This window comes from Chiloscyllium plagiosum, chromosome 3, assembly GCF_004010195.1.
Source record: "Chiloscyllium plagiosum isolate BGI_BamShark_2017 chromosome 3, ASM401019v2, whole genome shotgun sequence".
In the NCBI taxonomy this organism is placed as follows: domain Eukaryota; kingdom Metazoa; phylum Chordata; class Chondrichthyes; order Orectolobiformes; family Hemiscylliidae; genus Chiloscyllium; species Chiloscyllium plagiosum.
The window spans coordinates 14183844-14201529 of NC_057712.1; the positions used below are offsets into that span (position 1 = coordinate 14183844).

A 17686-nucleotide genomic window follows, 5' to 3' on the forward strand; every position below is an offset into this window, starting at 1 on the left:
TAGTTCATCTCTACTTTTTTTCTCTCCACCATGTATCCATTGCTGAAACAAATTGCAGCAAGTATATCTAACGTAATTTAATATTCCATTTTAGAAAGTATTTCCACTGGGAACTATTAGTCATTGGCATCTTTTAAATTAAGTAGGAATAATTTTGAAAAGTAATAATGTTACCTTAAGTAACAAGTTATCACAATTGATAAGTGGACTCGATGGAAAATTGAAAATCATGACCCCATAAATTGAATTGTTATCCACCTCTAAAACTGCTCATTTATCAGTTACGTCATCCAGCTAGCAATGATAACTTTACTGCCTGTCTGTCCCACATGTGCTTGCTCCAATATCCTTCCCTTTTCATCCACATGCCCTCTCAATTTGTTCAGCTCAACTACTGGCTGAGCTACTTTGCAATGCAGGGTGATGGAAAAACATGTGTTCAATTACCATACTGGCTGAGGTAACTATGAAGGGTTCTCCTCGTCAACCCCCCCCCCCCCAAAATCCTGAGTTGTGTCAAGTAAAACCATCACCAGTTGCCTCATTCTGGGAAGACTATGTTGATTTGTTTTTAACCTCACTTCACCATCTCTTTCCATCTGTTCAGCCCATGTATACTCCCCCTCCAATTTTCCTCACTCGGTCCCCCTCTCTGTTCCTCCAATCCCAACACCTGCTCGCTCCTCATCCCTTGTATTCACTCTTGCCCCATTTCCTGCTTACATGTAGAAGCTTGCTTCCTTTTCTTGTTTCAGAACCTCTTATAGTCTCTCTCTCTCATTTGCTGCCACCCTCGTGCTCACTGCACACTCCACCCTTGCTGCTCTTTCATTCACTCGTTCTCTACTCTCCATCCCTCACGCGCGCTCTCTCAACCCATCATCTTCTCATGCACTCATTTTTCTACCTGTTACTGCACCTCCTTTGATCTCTGAAATTAGATTAGATTAGATTAGATTACAGTGTGGAAACAGGCCCTTCGGCCCAACAAGTCCACACCGACCCGCCGAAGCGCAATCCACCCATACCCCTACATTTACCCCTTACCTAACACTACGGGCAATTTAGCATGGCCGATTCACCTGACCTGCAGGTCTTTGGACTGTGGGAGGAAACCGGAGCACCCGGAGGAAACCCACGCAGACACGGGGAGAACGTGCAAACTCCACACAGTCAGTCGCCTGAGTCGGGAATTGAACCCGGGTCTCAGGCGCTGTGAGGCAGCAGTGCTAACCACTGTGCCACCATGCCGCCCACAAATGGATAAGGACTGATGGGGAAGTTTACAAAAAGTACAACTGAAATAATTTAAATCCAAGAGTTTGAAACTGAAAGAAATCAGTGTTTGTAAAAAGCAAGCTACTGCATATACTCGTAGTTAAAAATCACACATCACCAGGTTATAGTCCAGCAGGTTTATTTGGAGGCACTAGCTTTCGAAGCGCTGGTTCTTCATCAGGTGGTTGTGAAGCAGTACCATAAGACACAATTTATAGCAAAAGATTACAGTGTTGTGCAGCTTATACTGAAGTATTAGTTGCATTTTTTTTACTTTTAAGATTAAATTTATGGGTTTGACTGTGAAGTGGATACCATTTTTGAGGCACTGAAATTCATGCCTGTCAAAATTCAGACTATCATTCGGAGAAGCCCAATTGATCTCTAAACAAATAAAGAAAAATTTGTGGCAATTCTGAAAACCCAGTGTGGAACACTACAGCCGATGGACTGAACGTCTGGGAGCGGGACAACCGGCAGACTGGAAAGCTGGAGCCCGGTGTGAACAGCTGGTGCACTGATTCATAAAAGATCTGTTATCTGTGAAGAACTAGGGTTGTCTTTTACGTGAGATATATGTGGAAAGTTTCAAGTTATTTGGTCGAAAATAGGGGTTTGACCTGTACGTGTGATCGACTATTACTCGAATATATTCAGTATTTAGGACTGCGAGGAGGAGGACCATTTTCACTCAATGGGTGATAAATCTTTGGAACTGAAAACAACAAATGCTGGAGATCTCAGTGGGTCAGACAGCAAACTAACATTTCGAGTCTAGATGACTTCTTCAGAGCTAAAATGAAGTGTTTATGATTCTGTACTCAAGAGGATCGTGGAAACCAGTCCTTCGTTCAAGACTAATAGATTTCCAGCTAGTAATGACATTCAAGGATATGATCTGGTACATAATCAGCCAAGTTCTGGAATGGTGTAGCAGGCTTGGGGATTGAAAAGCCTACTCCTGCTTGCATGTACCAGATTTCCATGTTTGGATTTTCCGTAAATCTCCAAACTGTGTGAAAAATGAGACACCCTTGAGAAAAAGGCTGATGTGCTGAGTCAGATGCATACAAATGAATAAAAGAAATGAAATATTGACACAGTTACTACCAGCTGGAGGAGGATGTTTAACTTTTTTTAAAAATGAAATTTATGGGCTTAAAAGCAGTGCAGCAGTAATGTAGTTGTGCTGAGGTCCACACTTGTTTTATATGGGAAGTCAGGGTGCTGCTAAATTGGTTGTTTGTATGTGGCCCTTGAGACCTGATACAAATGTAGACTTCATTTCAGACTCCCCACTTGTTTGTTAATTGTGTTGTGCCGAACCCCAGCTGACATCTCCAGAAAGGCTGCACTCCTTTTTAATGAAAATGTTCAAAATTTGAGCAAAGTGGGAGTGCCCCTACTAACTTGCTGAAATAATTTTGGCTTGCTACCAGTACTGCCTTACTCCCTGAGGCTTATTGTCAATGAAATTTGCAAAGCCTTAACATGCAAGGTACATGGGGCTGCTTTTGTCGATTTGTAGGCTACCTGATTAAAAGTAAGGTACAGTGAATTTACTTCATCCTCTGGCTTCTTTGTACTGATGGACTGTTACTGCAGCTGTCAGAATAGAGTTTTAATTTGAGACTCTAAGAAACTTGAGGTGCCCAGACCTGTCCATTATGCGAGATGAACTAAGGTAAACTTTGAAGTACAATGTTTAGAGGTCAGATAAAATAACTTGATTAATATCCTATGTGAGAATGACACAAAGGAAAACCGTATTGGCATAAATTTTGTTTGTTGTAAAATACATTCCAGTGTTTTAAAACCATTTTAAAATCCTAATAACCAAATTGAGCAAAGACTAATCCTTGCAATATATCAATCAGCTAGCAGAGAAGAAAAAAAATCCTTTTGTGTTGCAATACCCAGATTTTTGCTTCTGTCTTTTAGATATTTAGATTTTCGAGCCTAAACCAGTGTATATATCATATGTAGTTTCTCTCAGATTGAATGGTTTCAAGATACAAGGCAACAAGTTAAACATTAATTGGAACTTAACCAGTAATTGTTTGAAAGTAAGTGGTTGCTTCATTTAAATGTGAGGTTAACTAAGCAACTGTGGATTTGGCCTTTGGAGTGATCAATTGCTTATGAAATAGAATGTTCCACTTCAGTGCTGTGTTTTATCTGAATTTGTAAATTATTTTTCAACAGTACAGTGTTTCCAAAACCATTCAATTTGATTTATATTTTGTTCTTAAATGAGCCCTGCTTTCTTTGAAGGCAATCCTTTTCATTTGTAAATACAATGGGAATAACTGAGTCTCCCAGGAGAGATGCAGAATGGGCAGTTGAATCAATATAGTCTGTTTTATGCTATCATTCCAAGTCAATTTAATTCTATCAAGTTCTATTATGTGTATGACAATGAGAAATTATTGTAGCATATCTCTACATGCTGTGTGATTGAAATGTAAGAGGAAAACCAATATGACAGTAATGCTTGACAAGGCTTTTTAATTACAATTAATAGTCAACTTTTTTGACCGATCACAAGATAAAGAAAGGAGTGAGGCCATTCAGCCCATTTTAGGTAATCCATCAACTTTTTTTTTGAAAAGCTTATGGTCTTCCCAGGCTTAAAATTGCTGGAGGCATTTATCTTCACAGCTTGCTCCAAAGTACATTCTAATTGTCAATCATTTATCACGTAAAAACATCTTTTAATGTCCATTCCAAGCTTGTATTTCTCCAGTTTCTTATGTCCTTTTTCTCTTTGTCAAACTTTTGAAGGTGTGTTCCTACTTTATTTACTCAGTACAGTGTAATACATTATGTTCATGTTTGCAGGGAACCTCTTGCTATACTGCAAGTGTCAAGAGCCATTGTTTTATTAATATTGTTTCTTATTTCAACCTGTTAACATTTGTGAAGAAATTTTGGTATGTAGTAACCTGTTTTGATAAGACCTTGAACAATAGCCTGATCAACATCAAAATACAAAATTTGCTGACTTCATCATCCCTCCTCTGAGTTTGCTTCAGGCCTTGAAATAGCCTTGCCCAGAGCTTTGCTGGAAACAAGCAAACCTAAAAATGTGCAATTGTGCACAAGCCATTCTCATCACAGCTTGGCCAAGTCAGCATCCTTTAATGGCTGCATGAAAAGACATGGGTGTTAAGTGGACTTTTTAGTATATTAGTTGGGACGAGGATGTGCATAGTAGCTGAGCCTCTGAAAATGTTTGGACTTTTTAAAAGCATATTCAAATGTGGACCTCTTACGAAGAGAGTATTGTTGGGGAAACTAAATGCATCACCAGAAGGTGACTGATACACCTCAGCAACTGGCAGCATCAATTGCCATTTTCAGTTTGTCAGAGAAGCAGGCATGTAAGTGGGTGCCTGGCTTTGGGTTGATATTAACTTTGGTGACATCAGTAGTCATGCTCCTAGCATTTTCCCCCAAGCATTATTAATTGCTAGTTTGGGACACTATAGTACATGTGTAATATCACTTTTTTTTTTATTTCACTGTATGGTATTTTAACTCACTCGATCTTCAGCTCAATTACAGATTTGGCTCTTGTTTGCTAATGGTTGCTGCTTTTCTCAGTTTTCAGAATGGTTCAGACCTGTTTTACCCCAGAATTGCAGTGTCTATTAAAGCTTTTTGCACAGATTCTGCTCCACCCATTCCCTTCTATTCCTTTTGTAAATGATATCTGATTTACCAATTGTTTTCAAACAATATACATCTCTTTTTTTTTAAAAAAAAGTAACAATGACTTTTCTCTAGCCATTTATTATTTTTTTTAACTCCTATGCTGTATGTATTTGCTCACATAATTAGGTATTGCAATACATCGTGTAGCTTTTTGTTGTGCATGTATTCTACTAATGTGGATTGTATGTCTGTTCCCAATGTTGAAACCTAACCTAAAGTATTTGGTCTATCTCACTGGGGATAGACAGCACATATGGACTCAAAGCTATGCATTAAAACCATAGTCAACTGGCATTTCTTAAGTACTGCTAGAATGCCTGAGGAGCATTTAGAACGCATTCTTGAGATTGATGCTATGTAGAGGATATTGATTAGCTGTCATGTGGTCCTCTTTTGAATATATCCTCATTTTTTTTATTGGAGTCTTTAATTTCAGAAGCTCAATCACCAATGGAATCAATAAGCCAAATTAAGAACTCAGCTTTTCAAATGCACTTGTTTCAGACTCTCTTGTTGATTCATGCCCTGGGGTAGGTAGGACTTGAACCCTGAACTTCTGGTCTAGAGAAGTGTGCCACAAGATGCCTTTTTTTTCTTGTGGGTTTTTACTGAACTTTATATTGCCAAACAGAAAAAGGAGTTATTGTGTAGTTGGGTTAGCCAAAGTGTGATGGTGCTGTACTGAGAACTTGGAGTTCCTCATCAGCAGCTTTTGTGCAGCGTATTACCTCCTTTTCACTGGGGCATTTCCACTGTACTAGAAATGTAAATGAATTGATCCCAAATTTATGGAATGGAGTTAACCTATTTGAACATGGATGTGACAAGTCCTTTGGGAGCAAAATGAATACATCATCATTGATCAATATATAACAAGGTGGAAATGAAAAATACAAAATACTATTGTCAAATTGAAATGTGTTAAAGTGTTTATAAGTATTCTGGAAACAAATGTTATTCATTGTACGCTATATATCACTTAAGTAGATCCATTAATAATGCTGTAAAAGTGGGATATTGATTTGAGTGTAACAATCATCTCAGTGTTTTGACTGACCTCTCCAAAAGGACCATTGCCTCAATCATTTTTGCTGCTTCACATTTTGTTCTGAAAAAGGAAAGAAACATAAAGAATGTTCATTTTTCTTCCCCTGTGTGCTGAACTGCTTATCTGATCTTCACATTTGATCAGATTGTGTTTATGCAAATGTTTTAAAAACTCCTTTTTATAAGCAATGAAATCAAAAAGAGAATAGTGCAAGAGTATTACTAAAATGGTGAAAAGTATGATAATAGCTCAACTTATTATTGGAGCATGAAGCTAATTTTGTGTAGATAATGGTGTTATCGGGTCCAAAAGAACACAAGGTTTCTCTTCATCTTTATGCTCATATTTATAATCCACAGGCCCTGCTATGTATGCTTTGTTCCTTAGTGAAAAAATTCTGGCAGAAAGGGATTTTTTAAAAAATCGAAGAAACATGTTAATTATTATGGTGCAATTTAAGACACTACAAAGAGTATAAATTGAACTTTATGCAAGTAAGAACCTATTACTATAGAGAAGTAGAAGTTGTAGCAATAATACCATTTAAACGTAGTGAACATATTAAGCTACCTAATGAAATACATGTTTTATTTCTTTGACGTGAGTACAGAAAAGCTACTTGTATTGGATTTTATTTTTAAATCCCAGAACTCTAGATCGAATTTTGATCATTTGCTTTAAATGTTTTTTTAAATATTCTTTTTTGATTTGTTGGTCCCCTTGCATGCATTTATAGTTTGAGGGATTTTTTTTAGTTTTAGTTAGCAAACATGGGTAACAGAGTGGGGAAAAAATACAACATGGCATTGGCTCAATAGGTACCAAATCTGGCAGCGAACACCAGATTCCTCAGTGAGGTACAGGTTTACCATTGCACAGTACAGTTTATTGAGTAAGCCAAATTTGGGACTGCGTGTTAAATGGCTCCATCATCAATTCATAAAGTTATGTCTGATAACCTCAAATTCATTTACAGGTTTTCTGTTTATCTACACTACAGAAGTATAGAATTTCTTATTATGTAATATTCCTGTCACTGGAGATTATTTGCTGAAGCCAGTGGCTGGAATAATTGGAGACCCAATGGTTGTTTGATATTCACGCACTGAAGTGTGCATAATTTAGTCTGCAGTTCCTTTTTGGTGTTGGATTTGTGCTTGTAAGTGTTTGCGTGGGTCTGTGTTGAAGGCACGTGGGCAGTTTGCAGATAAATCGCAGGGCTTTAAATATCAAGGTCGGGGGAAGGTAACACGACAATGAGAGATTACTAGCTCAAGAACATCTGATCTCCACACAAGCCAGGGCATGGAGATGGAGACTGATTTTTTTTTTAAGCAATGCACTTTGATTGTTGTTCTGTTAACACTCTGTTCAGGGAATATGTTCATGCAAATGCACAGATCTGTGTTCAACTGCTACAAAGCAAAATGTGTTTTCTGTTCAAGTACAATGTCTGTTGCGCTGTTTAAACAATTAATATGCATCACACTGTAAACTTGCAGATCAAACAAAATGTGCATCTGGAAACTGGTGTTAAATGTGAAAGACTCAAAGTATGTGCTGTAATAAAAATTCTATTTTTGCCATTCGTGTCTCTGTGCATTTCCTGGAACAATTGTAGTTGTAAGGGTTTATTGTAAAAGCCTCCTATTGAACAAGCTAAGGAAAGTTTTAACCTTTTATGATGGTGTAGTGTGGAGAGATAGAATGTCTGTGACTTTCTTTCACCTACTTGACTGCCAAAAGTATTATTGGATGTGCTTAATGTTTTTCATTTTAAGTTTAAGAATATTCTCTGTTCAGTCAACTCCTTAATCCTGATTTACATCTCTGCTGTTGGCATGTCTGCTCCAAACATGAATAAAGTTCATCAAAGAGGAGTCATGCTATATAGAATCAGATTTTTTTCATACAGAATGAAGTTTCTGTTCAGTATTTTAAATACTAGTTTTATTGGTAAGTGATATAACAGTGCAGGCTTTACTAGACTAGCAAATTAAGCCATGAGTTCAAATTTGCATTCTAGCAGATTGGCAAAATATAATTAAATATTGTAGTTTGGCACCAGGAATCAAATTGCCTTGCAAATTGTGGAATGTTCATACAACCCAGGTGGTTTACTAATACACTTTAAAGGGAAAATGCCATACTACTTGGACAAAGACTTTGGGAAAATAAAATTCAACTATGTGCATTGCTGGCTAGACCAGACTTTATTGCAAATCCTTAATTGCCCATGAACTGGTTGGCTCCCTAGGCCATTTCAGAGGACAGTTTGAAATATCATCTGCATTGCTGTGGATATGGAGTCCTTTTAGGCCAGGCCGTAAGAATATCAGATTTGAACCAGAAGGGTTTTCACCACAATTGACAGTGGTTACATGATTGGCTTTAGGCTAGCTCTGTCTTCCAGATTTCTCAATAACCTTTAATTCAAGTTTCACAGCCAGCCGTGGTTGGATTTGAACACTGCCTTGAGGATCACTGATCAGAGGTTCTGAATAACTAGTCCAATAGTTGTTGCGATGATCATACCACTTTAAGTACCACCTTTTTCAGGTAATGTATGCAGTTGTGGGAATGTTGCCCTCCTAGAACAAAAGCAGAATACACTTAAGTGCAGAAAAGTCATCGATGTCATTCCTACCTTATTTTTGAATCAAACTACAGCGTAGACTTAACTACAGAGTTGATGCAAAGAATTGAGAGGATATTAAATGCTTGAGTACCTTGATAAATGAATAATCTTTTGTGAGCTTCATTTATTTCTGTTACCCAAATTTAATGTAAACTTTAAGATTTGACATTTCTTGTAAATGCGCACTTAATTTCAATTAATAACACTGGTTTCTACTGCCTTAAGCTACTTTTTATGGTTTTATAGTTTTGTATGTTTAATAGTTTGCAGTTAAGAATCCAATCACATTGAGTGGAACTATGAAAATAAAAAACTACTAGATATTCTTAGATATAACCTTTTACTAAATGTTTTACAGTGATACTTTATTCCCAGCGTTGTTTACCGAACAGCATAAATCTGTGGGGAGAGATGAAGAGGAAAAACTGTAGCATAATATAAACTCAAGTTGATACTTCAGATGGGCCCAGGAGAGCAGGTGATCTTTGAATCTCAAACACATTGGTCAATAAAATAACAGGGTTATAATCCCAATCTTGTCAGTGACGTTTTTGCTGATACTTTATTGCATAAGCACAAATTCATCCTGGGGTTACCAATAGACCTGCTATTGGGTACAGGGTTCATAATGCTTGGTTACTCTGTGCCAGGTCCTGTTAAAATGGGTAGTACTTAAACCAATTCAATTTGATGCTACTTATTCATTGTGAATAGTAGTGTGCAACCAAGCATACAATATGCTACTGCCATATTGGCAATCCTGTATCACTAAAACAAAGAGACAGGTTGCCTTTAAAAGGGATAGTGTGTTCAAGTCACAGCAACACCTGGAGCATATTGATCTTCTGTAATTTTATAGGGCAGCATGGTGGCTCAGTGGTTAGCACTGCTGTCTTACAGCGCCAGGGACCTGGGATCAATTCTCAGCATGGGTGACTGTGCAAGCTCCACACACACGTTCTCCCTGTGCCTGTGTGGGTTTCCTCTGGGTGCTCCAGTTTCCCCTCTCAATCCAAAGATGTGCACGGTAGGTGAATTGGCCATGCTAAATTGCCCATAGTGTTAGGTACATTAGTTAGGGGTAAATCACAGCACCAGGGACCCAGGGTTGATTTCAGCCTAGGGCGGACTGTGGAGTTTGCACAATCTGTGTCTGCAGAGGTTTCCTCCGGGTGCTCCGGTTTCTTCCCACTGACCAAAGATGTGCAGGTTAGGTGAATTGACCATGTTAAATTGCCCATAGTGTTAGGTGTGTTAATCAGACAATAGTGTAAGGAATGGGTTCAGTGGGTTACTCTTCGGAGTGTCAGTGTGGACATGTTGGGCCAAATGGCCTATTTCCGTATTGTAGGGAATCTTAAAAAAAAAAGGTTGGGAAATTGGTCTGGATGGGTTACTCTTTGGAGGGTCGGGTTGGAGTTGTTGGGTGAAATGGCCTGTTTCTACATGCTAAAGAATCAAATCTAATGTTCCTTGAAGGAAAGGGAACAGGGTTAGAGCAACCTCCAACCTTCCACATTTGCTACTATGTCAGGTGCTTGGAGTTCTTGCTGAGGGAGGTTGTAAGGATTTAATTTCCAGAAGGTTGTGCTATATTCAAGGTATATGCTGCAATACACTGGGAGCAGATGGTAAAATAAATTAATTCCCACCCCACACACACGTGCACATACACTGTAGTCTCAAAGACCTGGCTATGTTGCTGGAAAATGTACACTGATCTCACATGGTTTAGGGTGTTAACCTTGATGAATATGTCTTTAAATGGCATCCAGCCGTTGTACCACGAGCCTCTTGTTGCTCAGTGTACCATAACTATATCACTCCTTAGCAGCAATTGAGACTTGTCAACCTTTCAATGTTCCACTTTGCCCTCTTACATCAGTGCTGCTAGTTGACCACACCATCTCTTGCAGTTACCACACAATCTCTGCTGACACATTAACCATGACACTTCACAATGCACTTGCTGGCATTCTTTCCTTTAGCAGGACAATGGTGCACATAATTGGATGATGAAGCTGCTTCCATCCACGAAGCCCTTTTGGGCAGCTGATGCTCTGCTCCTGGGGCAAGCAACGGTGAGGCTGTTGCATCTGGTATCATTGAGAACATTAAGGATGACAGGATGTTCACCTGTTCTGTTTTCAATCCCATTTTGCCCACATCCTGCTACCTGGTATGCTGCATCAGCAATAGATGGATGTGATAGTAGATTTCCTTTTTTTTCCCCTTATTTTCCAACTCTTCCCTTGGGCAAGTTTTTTTTTAATTGTTCATTCAAGGAATGTGGGTGCTACTGTTTGTCAACTTTTTTGCCTACAGGTAGATCTCCTATAATGCGTTTCATTAATGCAATTTGAGAATTAGATTTTTTTTAATAAAGTGAACTCCAGTTTGCTGTTACGCCATTCCATCCCCTGTATTGTCAGCCAGCTAGGATTTATTTTGGTGGCGCATCTGTTGTCCCAGGCTGTCGTCCATGTGTGTGCATTTTTGTTTTTTTTTGCTTCAGTATGCAACTAAGATAGGGGAAACGGACATTGGAATTTTTTTGCTGGAAGGACTACCGGGGTCATGCATGGAGTTGGTGTGGACGAGGAGTGGGAAGGGAGACAGAGAGAAATAGGGACCGAAAGAAAGTGCAAACCTAGTGACGTCCAGCGAGTGTTGTTAAGCAGAGGCTCAGTTGCTGGCAATCTGAAGATTCAATACAAGGTGACTTTACAAGAGAAGGTATATGTGTGTGGAAGAGGGGAGGTGTGAACTAAGGATAGACCACTGGCCACCCTCATCGCTCCTCACCCCAGCTATCCCCAAGTTATGTCTGATCCAAGGTCACCCTGTCTCTGTTTGAAAGCAGAGGATCTGAGAATCTTGGCCCCTCAGCTTCTCTGAAACCTGAGACCCATCAAAACCTCCAGCTGTTCAGAGCATCCCAGCCCTTTGGCCACCCCCTCAAAAAAGAAATTTTACTCGTGCCAAAGAAAAACTTGGGGAAGTTTCACGAAGTTTGATGGCAGAGAGTTGGGTTCTGAATAAACTTCACTCCACAAGGAGCCGGGAATACTGCAATACATTGGGAAGTTTCACTTGTAACAACTTGGTATTTCTGTAACTGACCAGAAATGGACAAGTTCATTAAACTGGAGTCCCTAAACCTGTTTTTCCCAGAGGCCCCGTCACTTATTTTCTATAACACGATGTCGCACGGAAATGCAACCACTGCGTTATAGGAGAACTACCCGTAACTTTAACTTCCCTTGAACTTGGTGAGCTGTCATCTCAAACTGCAGCAGTCCACTTGGTGTAGGTAGACAGACATTACTGTTAGGTCAAAACCCTGGAACTCCCTTCTTTACAACAGAGAAGGAAAGGTGAACCAGCTCTAGGTTAGGCAAGTGTGTGGTTTGAATGAGAAGTTACTGATGGTGTTTCCTTCTGCCCAAATATTCAAACCTGAATATGTTCAGCTACCCTCGAGCCAATCACATAACTTCACAAACAGAAGGCTTTTGGCATTGACAACAGTCCACTAACCAATCGGCTGTTTGCTGCCAGCTGAACCAATATCCATGGACCACGCCCATCCCAGGCTCCAGTTCACCTGTGTAGCAATCTTTCAACAACCCTTTGGCTTTCAAAATCAATCAATCCTCTTAATCTTTTCCTTTTTCAGTCCGCAATAAAAAATGCAGAAATGTAAAAAGATATTTGTATACTATTTCTGCTAGGGCTCCTGGGTGCCATACTCTGTCAAATGCTCTCTTGATATGAAAAGCAGTCACTTTTCCCCATTACCTCTGAGGGTCCGTTATTTGATTGTAAGATCCAACATCTACCAACCTCGCAGCTGAATATCTGCTTGTGGATAGTGCAAGATGGTCTTGGTTATCTCCTCTCTTTCTCTTTCTCCTCTTTCTGAACTCCAAAGGCCTGCTGTCATCAAAAGAGCAAGGTTGTGGTGAACTCAGCATGATGTTGACCTTGAAGAAATGCTCAAGTGAGTTTGGAGTACCATTGTCCACTTCCCAGTGCAACCATAATCCTGATAGTTTCCTCTACAATGTCCTGGTGTCAATGTGGCTCCAATTGTAGGCATACTGGATGGATGGGGAAGGGAGTTGTAAGCCAAATCCGAAGTGGGTATTCGTTGTTCCCCCAGCAGTCAGCCACTGGTTTTTGTGATCCTTCAAGGCTAGTTTGGTTGACTGTCTCAGGGTGAATGCATAATGACAGCTGTCAGGATAGTGGGCATTAATCAGCAGCATTTTAAGAGTATCACCAACAACAAATACACATCCAGGGAGTAATTGCCTGTGTGGTTGAGATATGCCACCTTCTTGATGCTTAAGGTCCACAGAGCTACATGAAACAATCACTGGCATCCTGCATATTGAGAATCACACTTGATAAAACCACAAGCTCAGTCTCCCATCTTCTCTTTGGTTAGAGGGGAGGTGATGCATTAATCTATCACTCTGTAATAGACCTTGGACACCTTCACAGTCAAGAATGCATGCAATACTGTTCAATACCAAAAATGGAATTTGCTGGCAAAACCTAGCAGGTCTGGCAACATCTGTGGGAAGAAAGCAGAGTTAATGTTTCAGGTTTGGTGACTCGGACAGCAGCTTTTGTTTCAGATATCCATTATTTGCAGTTCTTTGCTTTATTTTAGTGCACAACCGTTAAATGTTGGTGATGCCACTGCTTCCACCTGAAGCATCTACTGGTGGAGAAATTGAGGAAATTCAAGATGACTGGCAGTGCTATCCTTGTCCTTATGCAGATTCATGTCTCGTTGTAGGAGGTGGTACCTTACTGTTACTGCCACCCTTGTGAAATCTAGGTGTCTCAGGCGCTGTCATTAGTCAAGATAGAGGCAGAAGTTCTCTTTGAAAATCCTCGATGAGGAGGTCTTCTATTGAGAGCTATTATCCTCTTCCCTCCATGCACAATATTCCTTTTCAATTGCCAGGCTAATCTTTTAAGTCGTGCCACAATGTAAGAGCAAGTGTAACTGTAACATTCATCACCAAAAGGAGGCGTTCTCTACGAAAACCTCCTCACTCCTTTGACTTTTTAGAGTCCAGCAACACTCCCTTTTCTAATGACACTGAACATGGTGAGTCCACTAACTCTGCAGCAACTGGCAAAAGTCAATAGCACCTCGCTTGGACATCCCACGATGATCCTCGTAAATAGGACTGATAGGAAACAATTTGGAGGAGTGGTTCCTCAGGCATTAAGTTTTAGACGTCACGTTAACAAGACCCACAAGTCCAAATTACCAGGTCATTTCTTATGTATTCATTAATGTTCTGTGGGTATCACTGGTGAGGTCAGGATTTGTTGCCAGCTCCTAAAAGCCCTTGAAAAGAATAATTTGCTGAATCAAGAGTCCAGCAGATTGCTATAGGCCTGGAGTCACATATAGGATAATTAGGCAAGAATAGCAGATTTCCTTATTGAAACAGCAAAGAAGATTAGTTTTAAAAATTAAGGGCAGTTGTCCTGGTCACCACTATGAAGACTAGCTTTACATTCAAGATTTATTTATTAGCTTAACTTCCACCAGCAGCAGTGTTGGAATTCGGACTCATATTCACCAGAGCAGTAGCTTCAGCCTCTGATTTAGTTACTCCACTGAAATTGCTGCTTTGCTATCATCTCTTTTATACCAAAGGTAGTGTTGTGCACAGTTTGACTTCACCTTCTCATTCTGCTGATTCTGACTCATTCACAGCCCAGCCAATCCCCCATCCTTAAAGTCACAGCACACCATAGCGGAATATTTAAGCTGTTTTTTTTTGTTTGCAATTTTAGGATTCCATCATGCTGTTATCAGTGGTGTTACCGCACTGTACTTTGGATCTCTAACTACTTATCCATCTTCAGTCACTTACCTTCCTCACCTGAGCGTCAAAAACACAGTCGAGATGATCATAGGTAAAATGTTTGTACAAACAGTCCAATGTTCTAACTAGTGTGGGAACTCCTGAACCATTCTTAGCTGACAGTTTTGTTATCCTAGGCGAAAGTGAGGACTGCAGATGCTGGAGATCAGAGTCAAGATTAGAGTGGTGCTGGAAAAACACAACAGGTCAGGCAGTATCCGAGGAGCAGGAAAATCAATGTTTTGGGCAAAAGCCCTTCATCAGGAATGAGTTTTGTTATCCTGGTCAACAACTCAGCAGCTATTTACCGGTCCTTCTTGAGATGCTTTTCATATTTAGTTAACTTACAATCACTTTCTGCCAAAGAGGGCTGAGGATTGCAGATTGCACCTTTTCCACTGAAAGAGTGTTTCCTGTTGCATGTGGGCCTGTTATTTATATAGCTGAACCATGTTGCATCTAATTTATGGTATGTAAAGAGATGTCTAAGTCAAAGGGGCTTTATTGAAGAACAGTTTTACCGAAAGTGCTTTAGACACATTTATATTTGTAGTTCAGTGCATTTGGAATTTGCAAAGAGAAGAGGTTTGGAGGCCACCCTGAAATAGAGGTTAACTTTTTTTTGAGAATAAGTTAATTCTCATTGCAGACATTAAGGGTGTCACAAGGGCTAATATTACAGCTAAAAATACAGTTGACCTTGTGCTTAACAATATGCAGGCATTACTAATTCATGATTTGGATTCTCTCAAATCAACCCAGAGCCAAGTAAGTCAACTATTATTTTGGAATTGGCAGAGATGTTTCTAGAATCATTGCACTTTTGGCTCATTATAAACTGTTCGGGGTTTGGAAGGTTGCTTTGAAAAATGCAAAATTTTAATATATTGCTATGTTTTTCTCTCTGTAGCTCCCAGACATTATTTACTCCTCCACTCAAGGTGTTGGCGCTGATGGTATGCATAGACGGCCAATCTATTGAAATGAAATTAATTTGAAAATAGTGACTTTCACTCACAAACAATCATTGCCACCTATAGAGGGAAATGGGGGCTTAATCTATGGGTTCCCAGATTCAAATGCTCTTGAACCTGTTCACTCAAACTGGAGGGTCAGAAAGGGCAGAAAGTAAACCTGGAAAGACAACAAAAACATAAAGAAGCACTTTTATAAATTGAGTACTGGTTCCTAATGAATCATCATGGTTGGAAGCCTGCTTTTGGACAACAGCCAGAAGGCATTTCTGGCAGGCCCTACTTTGGGTGAGCTGAAAAGGTGGGAGAAATAGTGGAGCTCAGCTTTCCTATCAATGTGAGAAGGAAACTTTGCAGATTCTGGGAGGAGAGCCATAAGACTGTTGGAGATTGGAACAGTGGAAGGGAATTTGCCAACGGAGGCTGCGTCAGAACATTCTGTTTCCTCTTCTATTGTATATATCACAAACTGATACTCAACCATGTTATGAAATCCTGATGTCATTTTTAATTGAATGTGATGCATGAGTTAACGCTCTGCAGAAACCATTGTTCCCTCTTTAATGTTTTGAAATCTGCCACATCATGAGAAAGGTGTGGTCCTCCTTCATCTAGGAATGGTGGCATTTCACATTGTAGGCATGTGTGGGGATGCTGATCCTTCAACAAGGTTATGCTGACCTTGGCTTTTTTTTTCAGAGAAGTCGTAAAAGCAGCAATTCCATAAAGTCTGGCTTGGATGGGTTTTAGGGCCAATTTGATGATTGCTAACTGATACTGCCTTAGGAAAAAGGCTTTCAAGTTTAAAAAGGAACACTTGTACAATGAAAGGGGAGTGGCCAGTTCTCCCAGCTCAGCTTTTCTCTGGTTTGGTTTGGTTTTTGGCAGTTTGGCTGTTCACTGAATGCAGTCAGGTAGCTTTGAAACTACTGGACCCAAAGAAGCAGGTCCATGCTGATCCTCTCTCTCTGTGACATTTCTCCTGTCAGACCTTGTGTTTGATTTTACCTTTTGTGCTTAGGGGTGTTTACGGGAATTGTTGCAAGTGTTGGGAATGGTGTCATTAAATTGATATAATCTGTTGGATATTCAGATAGGTTAAGTTACTCTGTATTCTGTTCATGTTTCTTTGTAATTCATTTGGTAATCTTGTATATAGATTCTGTTTTGTTTGAAACTCAGTGGTTTGACCAGCTGCATCCCTCCTGGAATATCCATGTTACAAATGCTTATAAGATCTAGTAAAGCGAGGGTCTGGCTACTTTCTTGAAATGTTTTGAGGGGGTCTGGCCTGGTCCATAACACACACATTCGCTATTTATCTCTGAACTGTGGTTTGGAGATGTTGATCCAAGGGCAGTTACATGAAAACAAAACAAATATGTAAGAAATGGGACACACCCAACCCAGAAATGAGAGAAGTGGTTGTTGATGCACGAAAAAGGGGGTAAGTGCGTCTGGAGCTATCACCTTCTGGTTATAGCATCTGGGAATTTGCAGAACTGCATTTCAAAAGGTAATATTCACAGAACTTTTGGTGCAGGCAAAAGGAGCTGACCCAGGCAGACTCTATATGGCAATTTGAGTTGATGAGTTTACCATAAGGTTTTGAATGACAGTGATGGTAGCATTGATAGTCCTGAGTTAGAAGGTCATGACCTCTAACCTCACACTAGATACTTGAACGTGTAATTGAGGCTGATGCATACATTATCCAGAGAGTGTTGCATTGTTAAAAGTGCTGTTTCTCAAATAAGATGTCAAACCAAGTCTTCTGTTTGCTAAAGATGCACTGCATTGCATCAAGTAAGTATAGTTGGCCAGTATCCTGGCCAATAATTATCGATCAACATCATTTCAAACATAATTTTTTTATTCTTAATAAAACTTTGTGAGTTTGCTGTGGTCAAATTTACCATCTTGTTTCCTTATGTTCTGAGATGTGACTATGTTTTCAAAAGTGCTTCATTTGTTGTAAAACACTTTGAGACCATGAAAGATGTTAAATGAGAAAAGAAACCTTTTGGTTTATACAGCTATAGCTTAACCCATCAAAGAGGAACATCTATTGTAAAGAGCTCCTTGATAGAAGGCTTAGAGCAGTCTCCATGCTGTGCAGATGCTCAGACTG

The 17686-nt window shown here is 39.7% G+C and overlaps 1 long non-coding RNA gene across 1 annotated transcript; it reads left to right on the plus strand.

The window, feature by feature from the left end:
- Positions 1–1185: 1185 nt before the first annotated feature.
- LOC122541060 lies at positions 1186–16398 on the plus strand. The gene is made up of 3 exons (XR_006309504.1): positions 1186–9159; positions 14511–14633; positions 15492–16398. It is a non-coding gene; the product is annotated as an uncharacterized LOC122541060 (long non-coding RNA).
- Positions 16399–17686: the final 1288 nt, after the last annotated feature.